The sequence below is a fragment of the Scyliorhinus canicula genome, chromosome 1 (assembly GCF_902713615.1).
Source record: "Scyliorhinus canicula chromosome 1, sScyCan1.1, whole genome shotgun sequence".
Taxonomy (NCBI): Eukaryota; Metazoa; Chordata; class Chondrichthyes; order Carcharhiniformes; family Scyliorhinidae; genus Scyliorhinus; species Scyliorhinus canicula.
Window position 1 is genome coordinate 262449835 of NC_052146.1, and position 26761 is coordinate 262476595.

General features: G+C 47.1%; 1 protein-coding gene across 7 annotated transcripts in view; it reads right to left on the bottom strand.

Moving 5' to 3' along the window:
• Positions 1–26761, bottom strand: part of LOC119973889 (transcriptional-regulating factor 1) — a 274278-nt gene that overhangs the window by 214607 nt on the left and 32910 nt on the right. For 2 of the 7 annotated variants that reach the window (XM_038812510.1, XM_038812519.1), the window contains exon 1: positions 15400–16078. The exons of 1 other annotated variant lie outside the window; for it this stretch is intronic. The gene's annotated coding sequence lies outside the window, so the exon portion shown is untranslated. Of the gene's footprint in view, positions 1–15399; positions 16080–26761 lie in introns of those variants that run through there. 4 more of the 7 variants (XM_038812537.1, XM_038812528.1, XM_038812474.1 and 1 more) reach the window with 3 other exon arrangements.

Sequence of the window (26761 nt, forward strand, 5' to 3'; positions counted from 1 at the left end):
TGCTATCGTGCCACCCAGTTAGAGATCTCATTCAAATGACTGAGTGACCCCTGCTGCAGGCTGCACTTTAGAACTGGATCTATGATACCTGATCACAATGCAGCTAACCAGCATAATTCCATCCGGGACTACAGCCTTTCAATAAAATATCGGCAGATTACAAATCGGACCCACATTCAGCAAGAGTTAATAACTTTTTTTTAAAAGAGGAAGACGAAGAAATTGACTTCTGCAAAGGTTAACTTTGTTCTCTGTTCAATATCTCCACTGGTGAGGACATCCCGACAAAACATTTCAGTAGATCTGTACAATATATTGATGTTGGACAGGCACATGGAGCACACCAGAATGACAGGGACTGGGATAGCTTGATCTTGGTTTCGGACAAAGCTCGGCACAACATCGAGGGCTGAAGGGCCTGTTCTGTGCTGTACTGTTCTATGTTCTATGGCATTCTGAAATGAGTGAGCAAATGTGCATCAGCCAGTTGACTTAAAACTCAAGTTTAGTGGTACGTCTGCAAACAACTGAAACATGAGGCAAAGCGATCACTGGGCAGTGAAGATGAAACTGCAATGCCAAGTTTCTTATCTGTTTGTACAATCCCTAATACAGTCTAGCTGTGTATTTGTTCAATTCATACTACAACAGGAAAAGGCGCATTGAGACAAGGCCCTTTAAAGTTTGTGTATACGTCACAGGTGCTTAAAAGATGACTTGTACAAAGAAACTACAATCATAATTTCCAAATTGTTTGTGACAAAAGATTTCATTTCCATAATTAACACAAAACTGTCTTGAGGTTCGGACTTGTAGAATATCCCAACATTCATATTAACTTTTCAAACCCAACATGGTAGTTCTGCAAACCGTTTTCTTTCTTCCTTCCTCACCTGAAGAGGTTGAAAGCTGTTAAGTAGACACCGCTGTCCTCAAGCTAGCACCTCAACCCACATACCACCATTCACATTGTGAGCTTTAACCATGAATGTGTGGGAAGCAAAACATGTTCTTGTCCTCAACAGCTGGCCTTCACATGCACACTTATTTGCCAGGGTTAGTGGGTAGCCATTAGCAGCAGAAACACATACAAATATTTTTTCTTCTTGACCATGTGCCAATTGAGCACACAACAGACATTTAATCTGAATGATCACGTTCTGAGAGATACAATGATTCCCAAGTGAAGAGTGAACAGATTATTTCACTGCATCTATTATTTTAAAGCTGATCAATGGAATACAAGTCGAAACTGTGTTAACTGAAGGAATTAATTTTTAAGACCTGTATTTTCAAATTAAAATAAAGATGATCACATGCAGAAATGAAAATTTTCTGAACCTTGTCAGACTTAGTGTGCAGGAGACACAGAGGCAATTCCCGTCACTTCCCAGTAAAAGGAATCATGTCGGAGTTAAAAATTGGCTGAACTGCCAAAATAATGAAACCGAGTTCACAATCTCAAAAACAAATATTGACTCTTGGAAGAATAGTTTGTATTTACATTATGATTTAATAGGCTTTGCCAAGAACATATCTTGACCATGGGGCCTTATAACTCATAAATGGGCGACACGGCAGCACAGTGGTTAGCATTGATGCTTTACAGCACCAGGGTCCCGGGTTCGATTCCCGGCTTGGGTCACTGTCCGTGCGGAGCCTGCACATTCTCCCCGTGTCTGCGTGTGTTTCCTCCGGGTGCTCTGGTTTCCTCCCACAAGTCCCGAAAGACGTGCTTGTTAGGTGAATTGGACATTCTGAATTCTCCCTCAGTGTAGCAGAGCAGGCGCCCGAGTGAAAAGAGTCTTCGCCCATTGAAGAAGTTTGAAAGCTGGCATCGTCTTCTTTCAAGAGATGCACCTGGGGGAGAAGGACCGACTGCGGATATGGAAGGGCTGGGTGGGACAGACATACCATTTCTGTTACGGGATGTGGGCTAGCAATTCTAATTTGCAAGAGAACGGTGTTTACAGCGACAAGGACAGTCACGGACTCAGGGGTACGTAACGTCATGGTCAGCGGTGTCCGAGATGGGGCACTGGTAGTCCTGGTAAACATGTACCCGCTAAACAGGGACGACACGGATTTTATGAAGACGACCATGGCGGAAATCCTCGACATCAACTCACACCGACTGATCATGAGGGGTGGTCTTTAACTGTGCACAGGACCACTGACACGCCGCTCAAACCCTATAACGGGGAAAAAGACTGCCATGGCTGGGGAAATGGGAGCATCCATCGAGCAGATGGGGCAGAGGACCCATGGCGGCTCCTACACCCCGGTGAGAAGGAATTCTCATTCTTTTCACCGGTGCACAAGGTATACACCCAATTCGATTTCTTTGCAATGGGGAAATCGGTGCTTTCAGACATAGTAAAGGTGAGTACTCCATGATAGCCATATCCGTCCACACTCCACATTACACGGATGCGAGGTTAGAGACGGACCGCTTGGAGGTTGGACACGGACCACTTGGACGACAAGGTCCTTTGCCAGAAAACACCACAGGCCAGAGGCAAGAACATCACTGACAACCAGAATGGGGAAGTCTCACTTTTCACGTTCTGGGAGGCACCGAAGACGGTGATTTGGGGAGAGATTATAATTTACAAGGGATAGGGAAGATAGGGCAGCCAGACAGCAACTGGGCAGACACAAGGGAGATAACCCAAGCAAAAGACAGCAGAGGCAGACCAAAAAAGGTCAATCAAGCATTCGAGGCCTTCTACCAGGGACCTATGAGGCTCCCCCCCCCCCCCCCCCCCCCCCCCCCCATCCCACCTCACACAAGAAAGACAAAGACCCAACAGAATGCGGGTCATATCAACCCATTTCGCTCCGTAACGCAGATGCGAAAATACTTGCGAAAACACTGATCAAGAGACTGTAAGAGGTGTACCAGAGGTGGTCGCGAGGGCCAGACGGTCTTTGTCAAGGGTAGGCAGCTAACTGCGAACATCAGGCAGCTGCCAAATCTGATACTAACCCCATCCGGGGAGAGAACACCAGAGGTGATCGTCTCCCTGGACGCAGAAAAGGCCTTCGACAGAGTCGAATGAAATTACCTCATTGAGATACTGCAGCGATTTGGACTAGGGGTGGTGTTCACCTCATGGGTGAAACTCCTGTACAACGCCCCCAAGGCGAGCGTTCAAACCAACACCATCAGCTCCGAATACTTCCAGCTGCACAGGGACACGAGGCAGGATTACCCGCTGCCCCCGCTCCTGTTCGCCCTGACAATTGAGCCCCTCGTGATCGCTCTGCGAGTCGCCAGAGGCTGGAAGGGCATCCGAAGAGGAGGCAGAGAGCACAGAGTCTCACTCTATGTGGATGGCCTGCTCCTCTACATTTCAGACTCGGAGAACGGCTTGAGGGAAATCATGGAAGAGTTCGGAACCTTCTCAGGCTACAAACTCAACATAGGCAAAAGTGAGGCATTCCTGCTGAAACCGAACGGGGGAGGGACAGAACTGGAGGGACAACCATTCAAACGTTTCTGGGGTTTTAAAAAAAATTGTTTTAAGACTACCCAATTATTAGTTTTTTTTCCCCAATTAAGGGGCAACTTAATGCGACCAATCCACCTAAGCTGCACATGTTTGGGTTGTGGGGGTGGAACCCACGCAGACAAGGGGAGAATGTGCAAACTCCAAACAGACAGTGACCGAAGGCAAGGTTTCGAACCCGGGTCCTCAGCGCCGCAGTCCCAGTGCTAGCCACTGTGCCACGTGCCACCCTCACAACCATTCAAACTTGCCCAAAATAAATTCCGCTACCTGGAAATCCAGATAGCCCACGACGGGACACGGATCCACAAATGGAATCTGACCCCTCTGGCCGAGGAAGTTAAAAAGGACTCCCACTCTCCCTGGCAGGGAGGGTGCAGACAATCAAGATGAATATAGTGCTGCGGTTCCTCTTCCTGTTTAAATCCATACCGATCTTCATCCCCAAGGTCTTCTTCCGAGGAATAAATAAAATGATTTGGGGCAGCACGGTAGTATAGAGATTAGCACAGTTGCTTCACAGCTCCAGGGTCCCAGGTTCGATTCCCGGCTTGGGCCCCCACCTGTGCGGAGTCTGCACGTTCTCCCCGTGTCTGCGGGGGTTTCCTCCAGGTGCTCCAGTTTCCTCCCACAAGTCACGGAAGACATGCTGTTAGGTAATTTGGACATTCGGAATTCTCCCTCAGTGTACCAGATCAGGCGCCGGAATGTGGTGACTAGGGGCTTTTCACAGTAGCTTCATTGCAGTGTTAATGTAAGCCTACTTGTGACAATAAAGATTATTATTATTTGTGTGTTTTGGGGGTGGGGGGTGGGAAAGAGAGACAGAGGGAGATACACGCGCACAGAGGCAGAGATAGAGACACAAAACTACACTGCAGAGGAGAAGAAACATGGGCGGCCTGGCCCTTCCAAACCTGTAATACTACCACTGGGCAGCCACAACTGAGAGGGTGAGGGGATGGGTAAGAGAGCCAAGAAGGGCAGCACGGTGGCACAGTGGTAGCACTGCAGTCTCACGGCACCGAGGTCCCAGGTTCGATCCCGGCTCTGGTTCACTGTCCGTGTGGAGTTTGCACATTCTTCCCGTGTCTGCGTGGGTTTCGCCCCCACAACCCAAAGATGTGCAAGGTAGGTGGATTGAACACACTAAATTGCCCCTTAATTGGAAAAATGAATTGGGTACTCTAAATTTTAAAAAAAAGAGAGCCAAGCAAGGATTGGGTGAAAATGGAGGAATCCTCCTGTACAGAAACGACTCTCCGAACCCAAGCCAGAACAGCGTTCCCATCCCCCAGGCAAAGTACACATCCAGCCCAGTGGTGGTAGCTATGTTAAAAACCTGGAACCAGATGAGAGAACACTTTGGCTTAATCAAGGTGTACACCAGGGCCCACATATGCTCTAAGCACAAATTCCCACCAGCCATGCTAGACCTCACTTTTAAGAACCCGAATGAGAAGGTTCTTTCCAGAGGTGGAGGACATTTGTGAATGGTGCCAGGGAGGTACGGCCATACATGCCCACATGTTCTGGGCCTTCCCCAAACTTGCCGGGTTCTGGACAGCCTTCTTCAAGGCAATGTCCAAGAATGTGGGGGGTGAGGATTGAACCATGCCCGAGAGTGGCAGTTTTCAGGGTATCGGACCAGCCAGAACTACATATGGGGAAGAGTGTTGATGTATTTGCTTTTGCTTCGCTAAATTGCCCGCCGGAGAATCCTGCTCGGCTGGCAATCAGCAGCACCACCCACAGCTGTAGACTGGCTGGCAGGCCTGTCGGAATTTCTCCACCTGGAGAAGATGAAATAAACCATCCGAGGGTGAGACGAGGGCTTCCACAAAGCGTGGGGCCATTCATCAGCCTGTTCCAAGACTTGTTTGAGGCCAATAGTGGATAGGAAGGGAGGGGGATTGGGGGGGGGGGGGGGGGGCAAATGCGACCACAAGGATAGGAACAAAGGGGGGGGGAGGAGAAGGAGGGGCAGCAAGGGAGGAACCCAGGGAAATATATCAGGATGGGGCAACGGGAAAGTCCCCCCAGCGCAAACAAACCCATGGGGCAACAGGAACAAATACAAAACTAAAGAGAGCCTACAACATTCATGGCGGAAGAAAGGGCCCCAAGATAGAGCCAGAATAGTGGGGGGGGTGGGGGGGGAGGGGAGATAGTTGGATGGGGTACATGTACATTGCACAAACAATTCATCTTGTTCACTTATTGTATAGGGTACAGAAGTAAAAAAATTAAAATAATTTTTAGACGTCTGCGCAAATTTCTGTTTTACTAGAAGAGGGTGTTATAAAATGTATTCCTGATTTGAAGTATTAAATGTTGAACAATCATTTGTCTCCATTACATACCAGGAACTACGAGGACCAGTAAGTATTTTTTCATAATCTCCACAGATAGAGAGAACAGAGAACACAAGGACATCAACTACCGTTTCAATTAACACGTAAATCATTAAAACAGAACTGCACAGTAATCTTCTCTATTGGAATAGCTATTTCCACACGGGAGACAGAACACTTAACTGTGCTGCAACCAACTATGTAGTGGAGGTCTCGAACTACATGCTGTCCAAAGTGGCTGCGAACACAGGCAGCTTTGCCTGTCGGCCAACAGCTGATTTATCGACATGAATTGTAAGTTTACCTTACACTCCACAAACACACAGGCCTTCAGTAAAACCGTCATTTCTTCATGTTGTAGCCATCTGAGATGGCCACTTCCAGAATACAAAATGGACGCTCGCAAAGAATATAGGGAACTGTGGACAATGCTAGAAAACAAGCAGGCACAGTGCCTGAATGTATATTTGGAAAATAGCTCCCAGACGGAATTGAAACTCTGGATCAATTAGCATATTGATGGCCCATCTCCGGGAACAAAGGAATGACATTCAGGTAACCGATACTATTGCAGACATCCCGGCGCCAGAAAGACACAAACAAAGCAAGGCCAACGGTCACCATAGACACGCCCAGCCATCAGGGCACCCACCCCTTTATTGGTCAAGATCGATAGCAATGATCGAGAAGCGGCCCAATTAATTGGGGCCAAGTTTAAGGCCCGCCTAAAAGCAAAGCCGCTCCGGGTATAAGAAGGAATCCCCACGAGAGATTTGCTCTCTTGGACTTGGCTCTCAAAGCGGAGAGACCCATCCACCAGCATCACCAGAAGCAAGTAAGTTCAAGCTCAACGCTCGCTACCAGACGGACGACCTTAGCTGTTCTCCTGTACCTCTTCGAACCCAACAACCTCAGATCCGAACAACGGCCATTGTTCCTCTGACTGAGTGGGCACCCAAAGTTAAGTATATGCATTAGCGTTAAAGATAGTTTAGTTTGTAGTACTTTGCGCATGTGTAGATCCTGCTGTGCGTGTAAATAAACCGTATTGACTTTGAACCAACTAACTGGTGTATTGGCTCTTCGATCAGTATTCGGGTTGGAACATTGTGGCGGTATCGAGAGATATCTGGCGACGCTAAGTGTAAACATAATTAGGATTAGGAAGGCGACCATATTGATTGCTATATTTATAGCAAGTAAACAGAGCAACAATGTTGAAACAGTTGATAATCTTGACAAGTTTGAATTACTCAAAGTAAATAGTAAAGACCAAAGTAACATTAATGCTTGAAATTATAATACCCTTCTTCTCTCCAACCACTCGGTCGAAACCTCGCACTAGGAACCAACACTTTTAATGTTCAACTTCATAGCATCCATGACGGCAGCATGACATTTCCACTAAGCACAACAAGCAATCCAAGAAAGCCTCCAAGTGAGAAGTTAATTTAACATATACCACATGTACAATGAAGCTGCATCGAAGGAACTAAACCGAAACTTCACATGGGATCTGTACAGCCAATATAGAATGGAAACAATTTTCATTCATCAATTCAGGAAGTCTTCGAGCCCAAATCCCAGAGAAGAAAAGGACAGTACAGTAACTCACAGGCCCAAGATATCACCCAAGTTACAAACATTCATCTACACACAAACCTTTCTTGGCCAATCAAGTAGTAAGGATAGCTGGAACAGAGAGGGACTACTCAAAAAGGTTTAGTCTCGTTAGAATTGGTAACTTCAACAGCAGACAAGCACCTACACATATGTACCAAATTTTATTTTAAAATCAACCTTTAGCAGAATTTGGTGCACATCTCTTAACAATGTGTCCAGCATTAATCAAACCAATGAAAAATGGAACCAGATAATGCTGGCTTAGATATTCACAACATTGGAGATATTGGCTGGGTTGCCTGTGGCCTGCAAGCGCAGAATCAAAGGAATAGGAATTGCTGGCATTTCAAATAGATATCAAATTCCAGCAACACATGAATTTTTGCAGCTGCGACTTGACATCGGTGTCAAATCAATAAAATAACTGATACAGCATTTGTTCCATTTTATAATTTTCATTCCTTAAATTCTGTCCCTTGTACTGTAGAAAGACAAACGTTGAGTTAACAACCAATGCAACCCAACTACACTTCTAAAAAAAAATAAAACAGCCTAATGCATGTCTGGAATAGATTCAAGGGGAACAAGGCACTTTTCCAGGTTTGGTATGCAAAAGGTCAGTCAAACAGATACATCTTGAGTGGGCATTTAAGCAATGGATAAAGTTTAAAAAAGGAGGGAGTTGCTGAAGTAGGACCGATCCAATTGAACACACTCAGATACTTGAGCGAAAGTGAACAAGAGACTGAACTCATGAGGAATGAAGTAGTGCTTGGGGAAACTACAGTGATAGCATAGAAGGATTTCAAAAGTAATACAATGGGAAAATAATGCGCCGATGTACAACATTAAACACCAGAGTGATGTGAGCATGCAGCCTAGTGTTGGGCACAGTTTTGATCAGTATTTGATGAAGAGTCATCCGACCTTGAAACGTTAGCCCTGTTCTCTCTTCACAGATGCTGTCAGACGTGCTGAAGTTATCATAGAATTTACAGTGCAGAAGGAGGCCATTCGGCCCATCGAGTCTGCACCTGCTCCCGGAAAGAGCACCCCACCCAAGGTCAACACCTCCACCCCATCCCCACAACCCAGTAACCCCACCCAACGCCAAGGGTAATTTATCATGGCCAATCCACCTAACCTGCACATCTTTGGACTGTGGGAGGAAACCGGAGCACCCGGAGGAAACCCAATGTAGCCCAAAAACACACGGGGAGGATGTGCAGACTCCGCACAGACAGTGACCCAAGCTGGAATCGAACCTGGGACCCTGGAGCTGTGGTTGTCCAGCATTTTCTGATTTTGTTCAGGTTCCAGCAATCCACAGTAATTTGCTTTTATCTTAAGAGTTTTGGTCAAGTTGGGGTTTCTAGGAGAAAGAATGCTACGTCAGCAAGGCAGGTGATCAAACAATTAAGTCAGGAGGTGACGAAGAAATGGATAAGGATCTCAGTGGCTGAAGAGGGGCGGAAGTAGGAAATGCTGCAAGCGGTTAGACAGGAAGTGGCTTTCAAGCGTAATTCAGGTCAACATGGCCTCAAACGTCACAGGCAACCAGATTCAACCCCAAAGAGCATGGGAAGGAATTAGAAATCAGTGGCATAAAGCAAAAATTGTGGCATGGGCCAAAGATTCGAAGATGAGCATTTCAGAATGTGGAGTTAAAAAAAACGGAAACAAATCAGTCAGAAGACATATCACTGTAGGAAGGTTGCTGGAAATCACACCAGGTAAGAAAAGGAATTTGCAATATTCCCACTGGCTCCCCAAAACAAATTTTCTAAGTCATTTCCAATCCAAGGGAACATAAATGTCAAAATCACAAAATAATTATTTCTGTTCCAGTTGCTTCAAGCAGTGTCCTCGGGCTGGCATGGACCAAATGGCCTTCTTCTGTGCTGTAACTTTTCTATGATTCAGTGGCTATTCAAAATCATGAGGGGGTTGGACAGAGTATCTATGGAGAAGTCGCCCCCACTTCCCGCGTGGAAAGGATCAGGAACGAGGCGTTACAGATTTAAAGTGGTTGGCAAAAGAAGCAAAACAGTGGCAAGAGAAAAAAACTTCACAACACAGCGAGTGAATATGATCTGGAATGCACTGTCTCAAAGTGTGGTGGAGAGAGAATCAATCAAGGAATTGCAGAGGCCGTTAGATGCATATTTGAGAACAAACAATCTGTAGGGTTACAGGGAGAAAGCAGGAGAATGGCATCAGGTGAAATACTCAACTGGAGAGCTGGTGCAGACACAAATCGGCCAAATTGCTTTCTTCTGCTCTGTAACACTAGGTATGCCTTTAAATTTTAGAACAGATTTGAACAATGATAGATGCATTAGCGCCAAGCACCCAGAACCATAAAAATGTAGAACATTCAAGAGTAAGAATAAAGCAATGTACTGAACATACATACAGCATCCATGGGCACATTCTGCAGTGCCATTAGAACTACTATTTAGTGGCATATTCTAGAAGTCACTATTTTATGGCTGTACACAAGCCACTGAAGTTAAAAATGGTATAAATCCAAAAGGAGAACGTCAACCATCAGCAACAATACTCCCATCTCAGAATATGTACTGTTGTACTGAACAGCATTATCGAAAGCTAACTTTCTGATTTTAAACAAATCACTAGTGATGTTAACTGTCAGAACACTGAATTATCCTTTTTGCCAAGTAAAAAAAAACTTTTTACAATGAACCAGCAGCTCACTCAACAATCCTCATAACTTGCAATGCTAAAGTCACTTAAAATAGTTGTATAATTATTAACACTTTGTCAACAATGTTGGAAACTGTCAATTCAAAGTAATTTTTTTAATGAATATATAATCAAGATTGAACCTTAGTCTCAGCCAAGGTTTTAACTGAAACAGTGCTGAAGCCCAGCTGCCTTTGACATTCCTCAACTTGGGAGATAGAAACAAATAGAGACAAAAGAAAATCCAGCAGCCAACATTCCTACTCCTGATTGCTATGTGCTGTGTTTCAGTTATACAGGGCATTGGTGAGACTGCATTTCAAATACTTTGCGCAGTTCAGGTCTCCTTATTTAAGGGAAGATGTAAATGCACTGGAGGCGGGTCAGAGGTTTCATAGAATTTACAGTGCAAGATGCCATTCGGCCCATGGAGTCTGCACCAGCCCTTGGAAAGAGCACCTTATCTAAGCCCACACCCCACCCTATACCCATAGCCGTAACCCCACCTCACCTTTTTGGACACTAAGGGCAATTTAGCACAACCAATCCACCGAACCTGCACATCTTTGGACAGTGGAAGGAAACCAGAGCACCCGGAGGAAACCCACACAGACACACGGAGAATGTGCAGACTCCATACAGACAGTGACCCAAGCCTGGGATCCTGGAGTTGTGAAGCAACTGTGTTAATCAGTGTGCAACCGTGCCTGTGCTAACCACTGTGCTACTAGTGTTTACTCAGTGGCACCTGGAATGAGTAGGTTGTCTTCAGAGGATCAATTGGAGAGGCTGGGCTCGATTCCACTGCAGTTTAGAAGAGTGAGAGTAACTTGATTGAAGCATCGAAGATCCTGAACAGTATTGACAAGGTAAACATGGAAATTATGTAACCTCTTCTGGGCAAGTCCAGCACTAAGGGGCACTACTTTTAAATTAGAGACCGCCCTCGGAGACCATATATGGGGAGAATCATTTTCTCTTAGAGGTTTGTGCGACTTTGGAACAATCTGCCTCAGATGGTGGTGAAGGCAAGGACATGATATATTTTTTAAGGCAAAGGTAGATTGATTCGGTCATATGGGGTAGATGGGGAATTTGGAAATCACAACATACAGATCAGCCATGATCTTATTGAATGGTAGAGCAGGCTTGTGGCGCCAAATGGCCTACTTCTGCTTCTATTTTGTATGTTTGTATATGGGGGAGTCAATGTAAAACAGGAACAAGATTCAATTCCACTACCGCTGCTTACTTAGATATGATTGATCAACCAGTTGTGCAAGACAATAGAGGGCGGTATAAATATACATCAATTTCTCACATTACTACATTTCCAACATGACAACACATGAACAGTATTTAAATGGCCTGACCGAGTTAAGAGCCATCTTGAGATCATGACAGGCGGTACATGAACACAAGTTCTTCCCACTCAAGTCATTATCTCGAGAAAAGGATGAGAGAGCAAGCATGTTAATCGCCATCATGCCTCTTGCAGTTGTAAAGTGGTCTATAACCCTATTGTGGGTAGCATGGTGGCACAGTGGTTAGCACTGCTGCCTCACATCACCAGGGAACCGGGTTAGACTCCAGCCTTGGGCGACTGTGAGAGTTTTCATACGCTCCTGGTGTCTGCGTGAGTTTTCTCCGGGTGCTCTGGTTTCCTCCCACAGTCCAACGGTGTGCAGGTTAGGTTGATTGGCCATCACTAAGTGGGGTTAAGGGAATAGGGGGGGGGGGGAATGAGTCTATGGAGAGTGCTATTTCAGAGGGTCGGTGCAGACTCGATGGACCGAATGACCTCCTTCTGCTGTAGAGATTCTATGGACACAATAGAAATGAATAGCAGTACTTCCAGAAATTGCAGAATTTTTGTGAGCAGGTCTGACCCCATGTGTTCTGGGTCACTAAATAATAAGCCAACTCAAACTGCATTACATTGGGTGAAATTCAAACAGTAGCTTTTTAATGGGGAAAAGTTATGAAATAGTCAGTATTTTTTAATTAAACCGCTCCTCAAAACAAACAATGCCAACGTTCATCAGGCAACAATTTTTCTTCAAAAAGGAAAAGTACACAAATAAATTCCAGGACCTGGTCAATAGTCCACGATGTCAAAAAGACAATGACGAGCATTAAAATCCTCTCCGCCACAAGCTCTTGTTTGCAGGACCTGACCCAAGGGAGGACGAACTGTAGAAACGTGCTCTTACTTGTGCAATAAGATGCATTCTTCCTCTACTATGGTAAACCCTTACTCCTCCCACTGCAAGGTTTAAACATCTGTGGGACTAACAATGGCAATGTGTGACACACAGTCCAAACCTCAAACTAATTACCAAACAATGATTGCCGAGCAAAATGAACAGAAGCCGTGCTGCAGTTCTATAAAACTTAAGTCAGAATACTGTATTCGATGCTGACCACCTTACCTCAGAGAGAATACGCTGGTCTGAAAAATGACTGCAGCAGACTCACAATATGCTACAGAATTAAACTAGGAGAGGCTGCAAATTCTAAGCTTGTATTCCATGGAATATAAAGATTAATGGGGGGGGGGCCCAATCTTATCGAGGTGTTCAAGGTTTTTTTCACTATTTGTTCATGAGACGTGGGTGTATCTGGGGATTTATCACCTATCCTGAATGTCAGGTAACCTCAGAATGCTGTTTGGAAGGGAGATCCAGGATTTTGATGCAGTAGCAATATATTTCTAAGTCAGGATGGTATGTAGTATGGGAGAGGAACTTGCAGGTGGTGTTCACATGCATCTGCTGTTTTTGTCTTTCTCAGTATTCGGAGTCTTTGGAAAGCACAGTCGAAGGAGGTTTGACAAGTTGCTGCAGTGCATCTTGGAGATAGCACACACTGCTACCACTACGTACTGGCGGTGCAAGTAGTGCATGTTTAAGTTGGTGGATGAGGTTCTGATCAAGCATGGCTTCATCCTGGATGGTGTCAAGCTTCATGAATGTTGTTGAAGCTGCACTTACCCAGACAAGTTAAAGAATATTCCATGATATTCTTGACTGGCGGCTTTTAAATGCCAACTTTGGAAAGTCAGGAAGGGAGTTCCCAGTTTTGAAACCTTCTCTTGAATCCACTGCACTTATATGGTTGGTGCAGTTAAGTTTCTGGTCAATGGTAACCCCCAGAATGTTGACAGTGGAGAATTCAGCAAACAAGGCAGCTGAATATCAAAAGGAAGATGGCCAACTTTTCTATGAGTCATAGAATTATAGAATCCTTACAAAGGCGGCCATTTGGCCCATCAAGTCTGCACCGGCCCTCAAAAACCACTCTACCCATGTCTACTCTCCTGTCCACCCTGTCCTAGCCCCGCAACCCCATAACCTAACCTGCACATACCTGGACACCAAGGGGCAATTCAGCATGGCTAATCTACCTAACCTGCACATCTGCGGACTGCGATAAGAAACCCAAACAGACAGGGAGAGTGTACAAATCCACACGGACAACCAAAGCGGAATTGAATTCAGGTCCTTGGCACTGTGAGGCAGCAATGCCAATCACTCTGCTACTGATTAAAAGCAATTGATAGAGAAGATGGACGGAAACTATTTCCTGGTTGAGAAATTGGTGACGGATTTTTGATCAACAAGGGAATCAAGGTTTATGGGGTCAGGCAGGAAAGCAGAGTTAAGGCCACAATTAGATCAGCCATTATCTTATTCAATGGCGGAACAGGCTTGAGAGCCCGATTGTCCGACTCCCGTTTATGATAACCTTCAAATTAGAGCTAGACCATTCAATGGCGATGTAGAAAGCACTATCCTAACATCAAGAGGTAGAAATTTGGGATTCCTTCTCAAACAGGTGTTAAAGCTAGGTCAAACAATTAAACTTTTTGGTAGACATGGGTATAGAAAAGGATATGAGGCAAAAATTAGCAAATGGACCAGAGGTACATACTATGATCTAATTGAACATCAGGTTTGAAGGGCTATGCCTACGGCGCTGAGGACCCGGGTTTGAAACCCGGCCCTGGGTCACTGTCTGTGTGGAGTTTGCACATTCTCCCCGTGTCTGCGTGGGTTTCGCCCCCACAACCCAAAGATGTGCAGGCTAGGTGAATTGGCCATGCTAAATTGCCCCTTAATTGGAAAAAATAATTGGGTAATTTTTTTTTTAAAGGTTTGAAGTGCTGAATTCCTGTATCGAAAATGCAACTGCATTGCCACCTGCTTCCCAGGTGAACGAAAAAGAAAAACCCTCAGGCAAAAGTAAATGCTTGCACTTATTTCACGTTTTTCCTTTCTGGGTTTCCAATGGTTGGTTTGACATTTGCGTTTTAGTGTTTAGCCCTGCAGAACTACTGGAAGCTTGAATCTCTGTAGCTGATCCTACATTAGAATCATTTTGTTGGCCTTAGTGCAGGATCTTGCTCATGGTTAGAAAAAGGTCCTACACAAACGTCAGGATGCCCACAGGTTACAAGTGCAAACTTTTTTTTCCCGGGTGAATTAAACAAAGTTGCAGTTTAGGAAATGCAGCAACAAACTGAACAATGACCTTATTGTACAGCTGAATTTGCCTGGCTCAAATACGAAGTGTACTTCACGTGTCAGGCCCATCAAACAGCTCTGGAATTCAGTGTGTGTGTTTGTCATTCGTATTTCATGTACAACACTTGTACCAAGTGAGGAAACAAGCCAGGAAAATGCTGCGGGACAAGCCAGAGAACCTGACTTCTGCTTTTAACTCCAATGGGAACTGCACACCCAGTAACTCCCCGCCCCTTCAGTGTTGCAAGCACCTAAATAAAGGCATTGTTTTTTTTTGGGGGGGGGGGGAGAGAAAGAGAGATCCACTTCCTTCCAACCATCCTGCAAAATGTCATTCTTCAGCCCCCACCTCTGAGAGGCTCAACTAATTCTCTAATCTTTGCAAACGTTCAACCAGCACCAACAGTGATTCCCCGCCCCCGGCAAAAAAAGTGTGGAGGCTGGGCAAGGCTGAGGAATGTCTCTGGAGATAAGCCGTGTCAATCACCCAGGTAAACTGAAGACCCCCACCCCCCACAAACACACACCCCTGCTCCAAACCACTGAAAATACCTTTGCATCAAACAATTGGTTACTGTTGGCCTCTCTCCCTTTTGCAAATTTGAAACTGGTGACGAAGATTTTAAAAGTCATTCTCTGCCCGACATCGTCCACAAATAGCTTTCCGATTCTACCTACCTCTCTCGCACGCCCATGCGAACCCTTCGCCTTCCCTCACCCACCGCTCCTGCAGATGCAACCAAAACCTGACAGGAGCTTATCGCCTGGCTCCTTTTGTTTCCTCAAATTAAGTTTTTTTTTCTCTGCATAGGTTTCCTTTCTTTGACTGCAACGTGCAGTCAGGCGCCACACTTTCGCCTGTTGCAGTGCGGTGCAGGGCATCCTCCAAACAGATAAGACTGCTGCGCGGCCATGTTCAGCGCAATGTCGTGCCCCGGCCTGGCAAAACTTTTCTCTCTCTCTCTCTCTCTGAACTCGTTCCCTCCCCGTCTGTCGTCGGAAGGAGTGGCTGCCGTCCCCACACACACACACAACTCTCTCTCGGCGGGGAGGGGGATGGTTAGGCTGCGTGGGATAGCTGCTTCCCCGGTTACAATGGCTGTGACTGCACAAAACGTTTGCTCATTTTTATTTATAATTTCAGCTGCAGCGGACACACGCGCGCGAAAATAAGTTTTGCACGATAATCCTCCGCCGGGATATTCGGGTGAGCGTTCTTGTACTGTCTGCAAAGCAGGAAGTCAAGTGGCCCCAGCCTTGCCTCACCCCAACACGTTGCAACATCCCATTACAGCCCAATCACTCTGGCTCCTAAACTCCAATCGTTTCTCCTCAACAACAGCTATCAGGATGAACAGGTGACCAGTATTCTTACTCTCCTTCCCCCACCCATGCACATTTTGTGGATTCCAATGCACATAATAATAATAATCTTTATTACTGCCACAAGTAGGCTTACATTATACACTGCAGTGCAGTTACTGTGAAAATCCCCCAGTCGCCACACTCCGGTGCCTGTTCAGGAACACAAGGAGAATTCAGAATGTCCAATTCACCTAACATTGTGGGAGGCATGGCCTTTTTTTAAATGGAGCTTCTTTAAGCACGACAGAAAAGTTCCTGCAAGGGGGTTTCTCCTGATCTCTCAGATGGGAAAAACCCAGGCGTATCTCCAGGGTTTCTACCAACCTTACAATGAAACAAAAATAATGAGCAGTGGAAATATTTAAGCAGAGAAACACCTTTGATCACAATTCCATGAGTCAATGAGTGGTCTGCGCGTAACGTCCTCGAAGTCCCCTTCAAGAAAAGGAGATGACGGCTCCTGTCGGATGGTTCCCCCAGCAGACCCGTCAAGGTCATTTGGCGGAATGCCTCATCACCAGAACTTTCAAACAAACACCAAGATCTAGCTTCGCTGGTGGTGAGAAAGCCCCTCCCCGCCAGATCTTTCCTACACGCCAAGAGTGTCACCCCGTCCACACAATGCCCTTGATGTGACAGTGGTGGAGAAGAGACCATTGTGAACCTCCTTGTGGAATGTGCCTTTGCAAAGAAGGTCTGGAGAGAGGAGGTTGTTTTTGCAGAGGTTCTTCCCGAGCAGCTCCGTTACGCAGGACTCTTGCACTCTACAGGCTGTTCCCAGGGAACCAATACAAGCATCAGGAGGATCGGCAACTCAGTGAAAGATACTCTTTGGTCCACCCAAAATTGGTTGGCCATCCAGTGCAAAGAGTTGACCGAGTATTGCAGACTGGCACATTTCAAAGTCCAGGACTATATGCTGAGGGATGCACTAAAGCTTGGGGCAGCTGCTGCGGAGGCACAATGGGGAAGGTCGCTGTCTAAATCCTTTCCACCATAATGAACTGAGGGGCAGGGAATTGTACAGAACTCCCTTGGGCTGAGTGACACAATGTATACAGTGAATATTACATGTATCACAATTGTATTGAAGCACCTCAGAGTGCAACTTAATCGATGTAGAAAACTCAAATGCCATTGCAGCATTTGCAATGACAATTTTGAAATGTCTAATTTTTGACTGTATTGAAGCACCTCGAGAGTGCATCATGATGCATGTAGAGAATTTGAATATTATTGCATGGTGTGATGGCCATTTTGAAATATTTGTAATGTTCTTTCAGATATTTTACAAATAAAGTAAATGTTTGCAAAAAAAAAAAAGCAGACCTCCCATTGGAATTTCTTCCTCCATATATTTAATTCACTTTGACGTTAAACACTTTCCAATTGCTCACAGAGTTCATCGGCTCAATCTTTGAGGCATGCTGGCCAGGAAGGCCTTATATTTGATCAGACCTCTGGGAGGTAAGGGAACAAAAAAAAAACCGAGCCAGAATTCAGACAAACAAACATTTGACAAATGACGGACAGGAAAAAGGGCTATTGGACCATCTGACCTACCCCATACAGTTGTGATGTATTGTACATCGCAATAAGACGACTTCCCCACCCATATCACATAATAATTTGAAAGAGGCAATAAAAAAAAGGTTCAAAACCCAGGTCAATTAGATTGGTTAAAAGAGAGACTTCCGGTAGCGGCCATGTCCGGATAGGTTGCGCACACGGCAGCTCCCACCGAGATCGGTCATTTGGGCCCTTCAACGGAGCTCTCGCGGCACTTCGGCGGTGATTCCCGGCGTGGCAAGAGACGCTGGAGAGATTCCCCTCATCGCTGCATGGAGGGGACCAGGAGTGGGTCCATGAAGAGAGCAATTGCGGGCAAGCGAGTGGAACGGGCGCGACAAGATAAAATGGCGGCCAGCGCGGACCAGGCAGCGTGGGCCCAGTGGTCGCGGGAGCAGCAGGAGTTCCTGAGAAGCTGCTTCGCAGAGCTGAAGACAGAGATGCTGGCCCCGATGAAGGCCTCTATGGAAAGGGTGGTGGAGACTCAGAAGGTGCAGGAGAAGGCGATCAAAGAGGTGGAGAGACTGGTATCTGAAAATGAGTATGAGATCCTGGGCCTGGTAGTCAGGGTGGAGGCTCATGAGGCCCTGCAGAAGAAATGGATGACTTCGAAAATAGGCGAGGAGACAAAACCTGCGAATTCTGGGCCTCCCTGAAGGTGCGAAGGGGGCGGACGCAAGCGCATTTGTGACTACAATGCTGGTGACGCTGATGGGCGTGGGGGCCTTCCCGCGGCCCTTGGAACTGGACGGGGCGCACAGAGTCCTCGTGGGGAAGTCAAGGGTGAACGAACCACCGAGGACGATGGTGATAAGGTTCCATCGCTTCACAGACAGGGAGCATGTCCTGCGTTGGGCAAAGAAGGAGCGGAGCAGTAAGTGGGAGAACTGCGAGATTCGTATATCCCAGGACCTGGGAGCAGAATTGGCTAAGAGGCATGCGGGATTCAACCGGGCTAAGGAGGTCCTCCACAACAAAGGGGTGAAGTTCGGGCTGCTGCATCCGGCGAGGCTTTGGGTAACGTACAAGGACAGGCACCATTACTTTGTTACGCCGGACGAGGCGTGGACATTTATTAAGCATGAAAAGCTGGGGCAGCACGGTGGCCTAGTGGTTAGCACAACCGCCTCACGGCGCTGAGGTCCCAGGTTCGATCCCGGCTCTGGGTCACTGTCTGTGTGGAGTTTGCACATTCTCCCTGTGTCTGCGTGGGTTTCGCCCCCACAACCCAAAAATGTGCAGAGTAGGTGGATTGGCCACGCTAAATTGCCCCTTAATTGGAAAAAATAATTGGGTAATCTAAATTTAAAAAAAAAAGAAGAAAAAAAAAGCATGAAAAGCTGGACTCGAACTAAAGGACAGCTGCACATGGGTGAAACGCCCTGGTGGGGATGTGTAACCGGGTGTTGGCCTAAAGACTGGGAGCAGACTTTAAGTTGTTCGGTTTTTTTTTCAGGAACCGGGGTAACGTCCGGGGTGTGTTTCTTGTTTCACGGTAAGAATTTGGATGGTTCTCTCTCTCTTACCCTTTGGGGGAGGAGAGGTTGGGGGCCCGAAGGAGGAGACAACAGTAAGATTGGAAATAGAGGCGGGAGCGGCCAGGGTCAGCACGAGTCAGCTGACTTACGGAAGTGTAATGGGGGAAAATCAGTGTTAAGCAGGTGCTTGACATGGGGGATTAGGGTTGGGGAGGGGATGGGATGCTGCTTTGCTGACTGAAGGTGAGGCAACTTTTGGGAACAGATGCAGAGTCGGGTTGGGGGGCCTCAGGGGGGGGGGGGGGGAGCTTGAGCGAGCGGGGGGGCGTGGGAACGTGGCTGGCCGAAAAAGTGAGATGGCTAGTCAGCGGGGGAACGCTCCCCCTCCCCCCTCCCCTCCCCAGGCTGATCACGTGGAATGTGAGGGGTCTGAACGGGCCGGTCAGGAGGGCCCGCGTGTTCTCGCATTTAAAGGGATTAAAGGCAGACGTGGCCAAGCTACAGGAGACGCATTTAAAACTCGCTGACCAAACTCGACTGAGGAGGGGATGGATGGGCCAGGTGTTCCACTCGGGGCTAGAATCTAAGACCAGAGGGGTGGCAATTCTGGTTAGTAAACGGGTGGCTTTCGAAGCAGGGAGTATTGTGGCGGCGGGGGGGCGGGGGGGAGGGGGCAGCAGGTACATTATGGTGAGTGGCAAGCTGCAGGGGGCCCGGGTGGTGTTAGTGAACGTCTATGCCCCGAACTGGGACGACGTGGAATTCATGAGGCGCATGCTGGGTAACATCCCGGACTTGGACTCAAGTCATTTGATCATGGGGGGGGGGGGGGGGGGGGGGGGGGGGGAAAGAGAGAGAGAGAGACTTCAACACAGTACTGGATCCAGCATTCGACCGGTCTAAGTCCAGGTCGAGAAAGAGACCGGTGGCAGCCAGGCCCTGAGGGGGTTCATGGATCAGATGGGGCGCATGGACCCATGGAGATTCGCTCGGCCAAGGGCGAAGGAGTTCTCTTTTTCTCCCATGTTCACAAAGTGTACTCTCGGATTGACTTTTTTGTGTTGAGCAGGGCATTAATCCCAAGGGTGGAGGGGGTCGAGTATTCGGCCATTGCAGTCTCAGGCCATGCCCTGCACTGGGTGGACTTGCGACTAGGGGCGGAGGGAGGGCAGCCCCCTCTCTGGAGACTGGATGTGGGACTGCTAGTGGTTGAAGAGGTGTGTGGACGGATAAGGAGGAGCATCCAAAACTATGTGACAACAAATGACACAGGGGAGGTTAAGCAACAACGGTCTGGGAGGCTATGAAGGCGGTTATTAGAGGAGAGTTAATTTCTATTAGGTCCCATAGAGAGAAGAGGGAGAGGGCGGAGAGGGAGAGGCTGGTGGGAGAGATACTCAGTAGACAGGAAGTACGCAGAGACCCCCGGGAAGGGGCTGCTAAGGGAGCGCCAGGCCGAGTTCGAACTGCTGACCACTGAGAAGGTGGAGGCACAGCTGAGGAAGATGAAAGGGGCAGTCTACGAATATGGGGAGAAAGCAAGTAGGGTGCTGGTGCACCAACTTCTCAGGAGAGAGGCGGCCAGAGAGATCAGGGGAGTGAGGGATAAGGAGGGTAATACGGTTTTGGGCCCAGAGAGGATCAACAAAGTCTTCAAGGAGTTTTATTGTAAACTGCACGAGTCAGAGCCCCCGGTGGGAGGGGAAGGGATGAAGCAATTTATGGACCAATTGAGGTTCCCAAAGGTGGACGAGGATCTGGTGGAGGGACTGGCGGCCCCGATTGAATTGGAGGAGATATATAAGGGCCTGGATAGTATGCAGTCGGGCAAGGCCCCGGGACCGGATGGCTACCCTGTAGCAGAAATTCTCGGAGCTGCTGAGCCCACTCCTGCTAAGAATCTTTAACGAGGCAAAGGAGAGAGGAGCCCTCCCCTCCCCCCCCGACGATGTCGCAGGCTTCGATCTCGTTCATCCTGAAGAGGGAGAAGGATCCGCTTCAATGTGGGTCCTACAGGCCGATATCGCTCCTGAACGTGGATGCCAAACTGCTGCCTAAAAGTTTGGCTACTAGAATAGAGGACTGTGTCCCGGAAGTGATTGATGAGAATCAGACGGGTTTTGTCAAGGGCAGGCAATTTAACACAAATTATCATGATGCCCTCAGAAGGAGGGAACACAGAAGCAGTGGCTGCAATGGATGTGGAAAAGGCCTTGGACAGGGTGGAGTGGGAGTACCTGTGGGAAGTGTTGGGTAGGTTTGGATTTGGCGAGGGATTCATAGGGTGAGTCAAGCTACTGTATAAGGCCCCCGTAGCAAGTGTGTCCATGAACCGGCTGAGGTCGGAGTATTTTAGGCTGCACCGAGGGATGAGGCAGGGGTGCCTCCATCCCCACTACTATTTGCCCTGGCAATTGAGCCGTTGGCCGTAGCGCTGAGAACTTCATGGAACTGGAGGGGGGCTGGCTCGGGGGCGGGGGGCACCGGGTTTCGCTCTACGCAGACGACCTGCTGTTGTATATTTCGGACCCACTGGAGGGGATGGGGGAGGTCATGCAGATCCTAAAGGACTTTGGGAGCTTCACAAGGTACAGGTTGAACGTGGAGAAAAGTGAGCTGTTTGTAATCCACGCTAGGAGTCAGGAGAAGAGACTGGGAGAGCTCCTGCTCAAGATGGTGGATCGGAGCTTTCGGTACCTAGGTATAAAGGTGGCTCGGAACTGGGATGCAGACTCAATCCATCTCGGCTTGTAGAGCAGACGGAGGGAGACTTGAAAAGGTGGGACATACTCCCGCTTTCACTGGCGGGAAGGGTGCAGACCGTGAAAATGACGGTCCTCCCCAGATAACTGTTCTTTTCCAGTGCCTTCCCATCTTCACCCCCAAATCCTTCTCACAGGATTATCACGGGATTTGTGTGGGCAAACAAGACCCGCGAGTTTGGGGGGGGAAGAGAGAGGGTTGCCACTACCGAACTTCTGCAGCTACTACTGGGCGGCTAATGTAGCCATGATTAGGAAATGGGTAATAGAGGAGAGGTCGGCGTGGGGGCGGCTCGAGGCGGCGTCATGCAAAGGCACCAGTTTAGGCGCATTGGTAACGGCACCGCTGCCATTCTCGCCAGCACGATACACCACAAGCCCGGTGGTGATGGCAGCACTGTGGGTTTGGGGTCAGTGGAGGAGGCACAGGAAGGAGGAGGGGGCCTCAGTTTGGACCCCTATACGGAATAATCATAGATTTCTGCCGGGCAAGATAGACGGAGGGTTTCAAAGCTGGCACAGGGCAGGCATTAAAAGGATGGGGGACCTGTTCATAGATGGGATTTTCCCTAGCTTGAAGGCGCTGGAGGAGAAATTCAGCCTGCCCCCTGGAATTGCCTTCAGTTACCTCCAAGCCCGCGACTTTCTCAAAAAACAGGTGGGGACATTTCCGTTGCTACCCCCTCGCAGGATACAGGACAGCGTGGTCTCTGGCATCTGGGTAGGGGATGGGAAGGTGTTGGACATCTACCAAGAACCTCAGGAGGTGGAGGAAGCCCCAGTGGAGGAACTGAAGGGCAAGTGGGAGGAGGAGCTGGGCGGGGAGCTGGATGAGGGCCTGTGGGCTGATGCTCTGGGCAGGGTAAATTCCTCCTCATCATGTGCCAGGCTCAGCTTAATTCAGTTTAAGGTGGTACATCGGGCACACATGACGACGGCGAGAATGAGCAAGTTCTTTGGAGTGCGAGGTGTTGAGGGAGTCCAGCGAACCATGTACCTATGTTCTGGGCACGCCCGATGCTTAAAGAATTCTGGCAGGGCTTTGCGAGGGCTATGTCCAGGATTTTGGACGGTGAAGCCGAGTCCAGAGATAGCGACCTTTGGGGTGTCGGAGGATCCAGATGTGCAGGAAGCGAAAGAGGCTGAGGTTTTGGCCTTTGCATCCTTGGTAGCCCGGAGTCGGATCTTATTAATGTGGAGAGACGCGAAACCCCCGAGTGTGGAGACCTGGGTTAGTGATATGGCTGGGTTCCTCAGCCTGGAGTGAATAAAGTTTGCCTTGAGAGGGTCCTTGCTGGGGTTCTCTTGGCGGTGGCAACCTTTCCTTGACTTTCTAGGACAGCGTAAAAATGTCAGCAGCAGCAGCAATGGGGGGGGGGGGGGGGGGGGGTGTCAGGTGGGGAGCTGTTCATTTAATGCATATTCTCTTTTTGTATAATGATAACAGCCACCTGGTTTTGTTAAATCTTTTCATTTTCTGTTATTGGTGATGTAAAAATTCTGTTTGAAGAAAGCTTTATTTAAAACAAATTTTTAAAAAAAGATTGTTTAAAAGAAAAATCAAGATAGGGCAGCAGGGTGGAGCAGTGGTTAACACTGCTGCCTCATTGCGCAGAGTACCCGGGTTTCAACCCCTGCCTCAGTTCACTGTTCGTGTGGAGTTTGCACATTCTCCCCATGTCTCACAACCCAAAGATGTGCAGAGTAGGTGGATTGGCCACGCTAAATTGCCCCTTAATTGGGGGAAAAAAATTGGGCACTTTAAATATTTTTTTTAAAAATCTGGATCATCGTCAGCATCTGAAACTAGTCTGAGAGCACATAAAATAATTTTTAAATGGTTTCAAAGCCAATTAACCTCACAATAATATAATGAACTGACGAGACCACGAGAATTAGTAACCCCTCACAGTTTTACATCAGTTTTCCATACACCAGCTAAGAAGCATCCATGTGCCAGATAAGGCCAGAGTCAGGCTTGTCTGTAATGCCTTTGTAGGTGATTGGCACACTCTGCCAACATAACTGCTTCGAAAGCACATGTATGGAACCATACCCCATCACCAACTTCAGAAACGGGGAAAAAAATAAGTGAAAATTCAGCAAGGAAAGGGGGTATGGGGGTGAAATTCAATTGACGGATTTGGTGCTGTGTGAAATGAAAATTAGATAGGCTGCATAAAGGCAGCCAATTTGCTGCTCCCAATTTTGTACCAATGTTGAATTTCACTCCTGGGGCCTCTTCACACAGCCAATACTACTTTAACTCGGGAAAATAAATCAGCCAGACTCCAAAGAAACTCAATGACTTGTTGGCAGATGCCACTATTGCTGACCCTATTGGGTATCCCTATTTTTGGGTCTGAGAATACAGCTATATTTCCTGCACCAAGAATATTGCCAAATCCAAGGCTGGTCTCATATTGGAACTCCGGCATCACGATGATGGAGTTAATATCGCACAACAGCCCACCTGCAAAAAATAATGACTAATCAGTCCAATGCTAGCCTCAGCAAAGTGAGTCTGAGGGTAGGATCCAGTCTGGGGTTGGGAATCAGATAATATAGAGGCAGAGATGGAAGGTCTGAGAATTGGAGAGGTATGGGGTTGTGGTTCAGTGTTGGAGATTGGCCAGGTTCATGCCAGGAATCAGATTGGCAACACAGAAGTTTGGGCCACGAATCAGCAATGGAGAGCAGTCGAGGATGGCAGGTTTCAGGAACAAATCGCTGTGAGGGATTTATGGGGTTTCCATGTCGGGATCGCAGGCATTGGAACAGTGAATTGCCAGGGTCGGGTTGGGCTGGGCTGGATGTCGCAATCGTATTGGCTACCCCAGGGTAATCCAATCTTGAAGAGGGTCCTGAAACTGGAGTTAGGACCATAATTTACATTTACAAATAGGGCGAAAAACCTCCTTCAGGGGTTGGTAAAGGGCATTGCTTTTTCATCCTTATCCAAATATGGTGGGTGGTGCATTTCCACCCAGAGGTGCACACACACCTACTGGCTGCCTGATTGGCCCTTACTCTCAAGACTGTAAATTTATGCAGTAAGTGGAAAGTGTGTATCCGTGTAATTAGATGAGAAGACGATTAATCTTGGCTGTGCTGTACCCAGGCTCATATAGCACGCTGATAAATATATTCTATGAAGAATGGCTATTTGGTCAAGGTTGCCCGAGGGCCAATAAGTGCTCACAGAACAGGATTACAGCAAGACTGAAGAGGAAAAAGGGGAGAGAACACAGCACAATTTTAAACACAGTTTGCATAACCAAATGAGCTTACATCAACAATACAGTGCTTGTATAAGAGCACTGAAGCAATCAACTCCCATAGTTATACTTCAATTTGCCTTGATCACTTCAGAGACCAGTCTCTTATTTTCAACCAACATTGTTATTCACAGAAAAAACACTGGGGAATTCTGCATGCCATGAAGTAACAGTACCAGGGTTTGATGGTCCAAACTGACAACCGCTGCTCTAATTAACCAAAGAACAAGAGTTTAAAATCCCACCCTAGCAGTTTTAGAATTAGAATTCAATTAAAATATGTGGAAATTAAAAGCTCCCATCAGTACAAGCGTGCGAGTGTCGTCGATGGTCACAAAAATTCAGCTTCAGTGAAGGAAAGTCGCTTTGCTCAATGTGGCTCCAGTCTCACAACAAAATTATTAATTGCCATTTCAGGTAGCCTAACAAGCCACATTCAACATATCAACTGCGACATCATTCATACTGCATTGTTCATGAGACCCAGCACCTTCCCAAGCTAATGAGGGATTGACAATGAACTCCAGCCTTGCCAATGATGCACATCCTGAGATTTTTTAAAAGAACACTTATAAGCATGGTTCTTTTTCATGTTTTTGTGTCAACTTACACCCAAGGAGGTGCCGACTTCTGGGATATGGTTCATGAACTCCATCAGCCCCTCAATACTTTCTCCAAGTCGCCATTTCTCCTCCGGAGCTCTCAGGGGCTGGTTTAGCTCACCGGGCTAAATCGCTGGCTTTTAAAGCAGACCAGCAGCATTGTTCGATTCCCGTACCAGCCTCCCCGGACAGGCGCCGGAATGTGGCGACTAGGGGCTTTTCACAGTAACTTCATTGAAGCCTACTCGTGACAATAAGCGATTTTCATTTCAAATTTTCATTTCATTTGAAATGCATTAAGATCAACTGTTGCCCGAGCTGACATTAGTTGAGGAAACACACACAGGAATTAAACACGAAATCTTATGGGCTGGTGCAACTTATGATCATATCATTAGATGTTTTACTATTCAGTCCATTGAGAGAGTTGCTGAACAAGTGAAATAAATGCAACCCTGCTTCAACCTATTGTGGTACTCAGTCCTTGAAAGAGCAATGACGCAAATTTCTGGTACATAAAAAAAGATACAAGGTAAATTACATATTTAATCTAAGATTTTAAGAACAAAATAATAAATTGCAGGATTTGATTTGACGGAGATATAACACTTTAAGTGTGGTTTTCTCTTAACATGAAACATGAAAAAAAGCCATTCACGTTACCAAGAGCTAAAGCAACCCATGGAATTGGACTCTGCATACGTCAGCCTTTCAGGCATGAAAAGAGATTTGTACAAATCCACCCTACTCTAACCAATCTATATTGTATTTCTAGCTGCAATCAATAACAAGATAATGGAATTGTTCCCGTGGACTGAAATTTTCCAAACTTCAATGTCCTGTGTATTTAAAACTACAAGTAAAACTAAACTTATTGCTCCCAATGGCTTGATGTAATTTTGTAAAAGATGCAATGCAAGCCATTTGCTCTTGCACGTGCTTTACTACTTCAAATAACAATATATGTAAAATTTACAAAAAAACAA